This window comes from Amphiura filiformis, chromosome 1 (assembly GCF_039555335.1).
Source record: "Amphiura filiformis chromosome 1, Afil_fr2py, whole genome shotgun sequence".
Classification (NCBI taxonomy): domain Eukaryota; kingdom Metazoa; phylum Echinodermata; class Ophiuroidea; order Amphilepidida; family Amphiuridae; genus Amphiura; species Amphiura filiformis.
Genome location: NC_092628.1, coordinates 3,676,737 through 3,682,923, shown reverse-complemented (window position 1 = coordinate 3,682,923; position 6,187 = coordinate 3,676,737).

Genomic DNA, 6,187 nt, shown 5'->3' with positions numbered 1-6,187 from the left:
CTTTTGGAATTTGCAGGAGAGCATTAAATAGCTCTTCTGGAGCCTTCAAGGAGAGCTGTTTAGAGCATTCACAATAGAATATAAGGAGAGAATGGTCAACTAAGGAGAGCTAAAAACTACTTTCCTAGATCAGATTTAAGGAGAGCAGTAGAGAGTGATTGCCCTCGCTCTCCTCAAAAGGCAGTCCCTGTTTTTGCTTTGTATAAATCCCATGTGAAGCACCAAAGAAAATACTGCAATTTTTCATTTCTGTCGTTCTTGAAATCCAAAGAAGCTATCCGTATGTATAACTATGTCATTGTAAACTTGTGCACACATCGTCAATGTACATGTTTGAAACATAAATGATGTAATGATGTACATGTAGGTTGGGGGCTTTTTGCAAAAAACTTGTATGCTCAGTAAAATTAAAACAACAATAAGAGGGCCAACCCATATGCCAACCAGAAAAACAGGCTATGCCACTGGTATTACATGTACTTGCAAGGTACACAGATTTATCAGTTAAATGTTGGTACATGTATGTAGTCCTCTACAGATGCAAGTAATTTTTTTAAATGTAAGGCCCATCACCCAAACCTTCTAATTCTAGTTCCAAGTACATGACTACCGTGATGGTGTACCACCAAATTTCTGTTTCCGTTCATAAATTGCACTGGGGTTATCAAAATCTGCATTTTGATGGGATAAAGTGAGTGTGTACTTGGGGGAAGAGACTGTCAATCGGGTCACCTATACAGCTAGCTTTTATGATATGCAAGAATTCTAACAGTAATTATTTCAGTTTACATGTATCAGAGTAATTAACCAGTGCAGTGCATTTAAGGTTACATGTATCTTCTGTCATGGTACATTTTATTCCATAGACAATATATTTCATTCAATCTATCTAGATATTTTAATCAAGATATGGTATATACAGTAATAACAACGTGACGTAGCAACAACTATCTGTAGAAAAATAACTTTCATACAATAACTTGAAGCTTCAGTACAAATGTATAAACTCAGATTACATGTCTGTTAAGGTGTACAATGATTGTATTGTTAAACTGTAATTGGAAAAATAAAATCAGTTTCCAAGTATGTACAGTACATATAGAATATTGCTAATTTCTTTGCGTAGGCACACTTAAAAATGAAAGTTTTTCATATCTAATTGTACAGAGAAAATCCATGTGATGAGTTCATTTAAAAGAAACATACTCACAACACATATTGGAATACTTTTACATCCGCCTAACTGATCCCGTCCCTCCCATTTGTAACAAAATTGGAAGTGATTAAAAAAAATGTTGATGTTGAAGAACTAGCATACAAGAAATATAGTAAACTATTTTACAGAGGAGGCCCCACCAGAGCAATTCTTTTGGGGTGAACCAAACCTGTCTGGGTATTAAATTAATCAGTGACAAAGTTATCTTTGAATTTGACAGGTGCTAATTGATGCAATAACATTAAAACATCAATTAGCATCTGTCAAATTCAGAGATAACCTTGTCACTGATTAATTTGATAACCAGGCAGGCAGGGTTGGTTCACCCCAAAAGAACTGCTCTTGTGGGGTTTCCTCTTTAAGCCCTGCCCTGGGTTTTCATTGATCCTTACGGTTTGTTCTCTTACCTTGTTTTGCAGCGTTGATGTTACATATGTGCCTTTGTACATGTAGTACAGGATCTGGAAGTCTTTGATTTTTTACTTAAAATTGAGTTATGTTCATCTTTGCAAAACAGAACAATACATGTATATTTTTAATTCAAAGTTAATGCTGTTTTATTTTTGGCATTGGGAGCAAGTCAGGTACATTGTCTCAGTGAATGACTTAATTCATTCTGGTCAGTATTTTCTCGAACTGGAAGCAAACACGGGGAGAATGCATACGTATCGGCGATATGTAAGCCAACAAAAGTGCTGTCTTTTTGTTTAAAAAAAATGTTGACATTTATGCAGCTCTTTTTCACATGATTTAAAGCACTTTACATTTATTCTGCTGTCGTTAGAATATATCAGCTGCCATACAACGCCCAAGGCATGCTCATATATACCTTTGGGCAGCGCTCAATGGACAATATACCTAACAGCTCCCCATTTCACCCCTGGGTAGAGAGAGGCAAATGAGGTAAAGCTCCTTTCCTAAGTGCACAACACGATGGCACCGCTGGGACTAGAACTTGCAATTGTGAGGTACAGCCCATACCACTGTGCTACCGTGACCCCACATTTTATGAAAGCCAACAATGGACAAAAAAAGAAGATACATGCATATATCAGCAGGATGAAGAACCATTTAAATGGTGGTTTAGTTTTGTTGTTTTTATTTGTGTGATGTGGGAAAAGACAACCCACATACCTGATTAGGGTATTCCAGTTGAAATCCATACCCCCTATGAAAGACATGACCTTAATCTTCCACACAGGGAGTGTGGATTTCAAATGGGATTACCTGAAAGATTAAGGTCATACCTTCCACTGAGGGTGTATGGATTTCAACTGGACTAGTCCAGTGTACATTGTATGATTAATCATCATGTATATAACATATGGTATTATTTTCTCATTAGCTTTTGATGCAAATTATATATCCTTACAGTTTCTAAGTGTATATCTATATATTCTTGTTGGTAACTTCGCAGAGAAGTGAACATTGTTGTATTGTAGTCGATAATTGAGCAAAACTCGCATTGTGTTTACTGTATTTTGATCATTTATAGGACCTTGAAATAAGCCAATATTTACCCTCATGGGCTTTTTTATGAAGTTGATAGGCCTGTTGTTTACAAGAAGTTCAGGGCCTGGTAAGAAATCCAGGGGCCCATTGCATATTGTTACTAAATTGGCATATGGCATGGGGCTTGGCATAATTATTTCAAGACCTGTACTTGTATAAAACATAATTTTTCTAATCTTACTTGTATAAGATATATTAAACACGAATCAAATGAAAAAGTTATCATAGGCCGTATACAAGAGTGCTCAATACTAACATTACTGCCAGTAGAGCTAATTATAAAATAATTAAATAAGTTTAATTAACACATCATGGCCACTACTCCGAGTTTCATGCTACAAGCATGTAGCAATCATCAGGTGGAATGATATGACAATGAACACACAGTCTTATTTTTTCTTAGCACGGTTGGCTGGTTTGTATCCATGACGACATTTAGATACTAGCTCAGATCTTTTATTGAGGGCACTTGAGCTATTGGTTTTTTTGGCAAGTAGGATTGCCAGCTTTTCATCAATGCATAAATTACAGTTACCAGTCATTGTCATATCATTCCACCTGATGATTGCTACATGCTTGTAGCATGAAACTCGGAGTAGTGGCCATGATGTGTTAATTAAACTTATTTAATTATTTTAAACACGAATCACACAATTGTTATCCTTGTATGGTATTGATTTTTTTTTATCACATTTGTTTGTTCTGACCGCTGTACGTACATTATATAGGTTTGATAACTGAAATCTTACAGCACTCCTTAATAAAGTGCGCCATCAATAACTGTGCAGAATGGAGTTGTCAAGTAGTATCTAATTCAATTTGCTGTTTTAACAATACATGTATATTCATTGAATAATGTAAATAACATCAACATTTCTGCAAGGGTCATTCAAAAAGTTCTGTCTTGGCAATCAGGGACTCTCTTTTGGATTTGCAGGAGAGCATTGAATAGCGCTACTGGAGTCTTCAAGGAGAGCTGTTTAGAGCATTTACAATAGAATGTAAGGAAAGAATGGTCAAATAAGGAGAGCTAAAAATCACTCTCCTAAATCATATTTAAGGAGAGCAGTAAAGAGCTATTAGCCTATTATAGCTCTCACTCTCCTCAAAAGGCAGTCCCTGGGCAATCACCCAACTCAATTTCTGTTGCCAATAATCTGATGGATAATTCACATGCCCTAACATCAAATCGAAACCAGTGGACTTGATGGTGTTTTAGTCACAAGTGCATCGCTAGCCATGACTGCTGGTGGAAATGCTAGTTAACTACACGTGGCTAACTCCACAGAAATGGTACATTTGCATGAATTTTAAAAGTTCATTCAATGCTTCTAAGTTATTGTTTCCTGTCAAGTAGACTAACAAAGCTTTCAGAAACCAATCTTGTTTTTTGCCTCGCACAATTTTATACATTTTTATGACAATTTGAAGTTTGGGGAATTTGAACAGGTTTGTGTATCCCTAATTTTGCAGGAAATTGCTATCTTATGATAATGCTGATCCTAGTGTACATGCACAAAAGATATGTATTAGTGGTTTAATATCAGCTTTGATATCTTTACTGCCATTCCAGAACAAAATTTAAACCCACCAGTAACATTATAAATGTATACTACGGCCTTCAAATATGGGTATTGAAATGTCCCGTCTGTCACAGAAAAACATCAAAAAGTTGTTTATTTTCTATATTTTAATATATTTTTTGTCCAAAACTTAATTCCTATCTCCTATCAAGTAGGCCTCATATAAAAAACAAAGTAAAATTGTTCACTGACATTTAGTATAGAAAATATTCCATCTCAAAATGTGTCCGTCTGTCACATTTTAGCATTCTTACCATGTACAATCAAATGGGGGAAATTTTCAAGTCAGAAATATTTAGTTTTTTACTTCAGATTCATATTCTGCACTAAATTTTGGCCAATAAAAAATGATTTAATGTTCATTTTGACAATTAAAATTCCATCTGGCAGTCAAACCATTGTAAACTCTAAAATTTGATAATTTTTATGGGTACTGGATGTTTGAAATTGACCCCTCTCGTATGAGATGCCTCAAATGATGTTTAAGGTAATATTTTATCATGATTAAATGTTGTTTGTAATTTCTGTGTGAAAATAAATCCCACAAAGTATTTTTGAGCAACTCGCCATTGCTCTAAAGAATACCGTAAAAAATGTTCAAAAATGGTCCCGTCTGTCACGTCCCGTCTGTCACAACTTTGGCGAGCCCAGGTATAAAAATCTCAGCTTTGTATTTTTGGAGTATGATGTTTACTGAGAGTTTATGTACCAATGTTTAATTTTGAAAGCATTTTTCAATAAATCTCACTTGAGAACAGATAGAGTTTTGCAAGAATGTACTTTTTCTAAAAAATTGATGTTTTTTCCGTCCGTCTGTCACGCTGTATTTCAATTTGCAACCATACAGCCATTGAATCACTTGGTTTCATCTTGTGTGTTTTAAATTAAATTATGACATGTTCTCTTTGACTTGGAGTATAACAGTTTGGGATATGGCTTGCAGATTTTTTTGTTGAGGCATTTGAAAAACAAAAGGTCTATCTAACTGTCCCGTCTGTCACGCTGGAGTTAGCCACATATGTATCACTAGACGCAACCTTCCCGGAACCACCGCTAGGTGGCAGCACACGATGAAAGCTTTGATGGAACACCTTAATTACTTTCATATGGGAAAACCAGGTTATGCTCTGAGATGCCTGAGATATCTATGATGTAGCCACAATTTTGACATTGTAGCGCATGGAATGCCCGTTAGAATGGTTTCAAAAGGGTTGGAAAAAATAATAAAAAAACTGAAACAGCATAGATCTGGGCCAAAAACAGTGCATTTAATCGACAGATCTAATAGACCTGTGACGTCAAGCCAGACGCCACCAACGGCATCTATCTCTAGTTCCGAAAATCTGGGTCACTTACAAAAACAGCAGTAAGAAGGGTGATGCAGAACTTTTGAATGACCTTTGTACTGTCTGAATTTTATATTGCAATTTAAATTTGATCTGAGATGATTGTGTTACATGTATGTGTATACAAATTTTTGTCATCAAAATCATGATTGAATCTGGACTGAATGGCTTGAAGTCTGTGCGCGTTAAAATTCAAACTTGATTGAATGACATGCAGTGATAGAAGAAAACAGCTTTTTCAGTGTGTAAATTTGAATTTATTGCGTCATAATTATTGTCACATGCAGGGTGTTGCATCACATGTTATTCAGTACTTAGCATGTGACTGGCACGCAAATTTGAATTTGCATTTAAAAAATCAAACTTTTAGCAGCTAAGTTCATATGCACGCTTAACTACTTCATGGTTCTGAAATCAACTATGCAAGGTAAATTCAAAATGTGGTTGTCTTTCAAAAATGAATGTTGTATAACAGGGAAGGTTTCAACAGGTATGCCATTGGAGTGATAATTCATACCCTCATGGGTGTT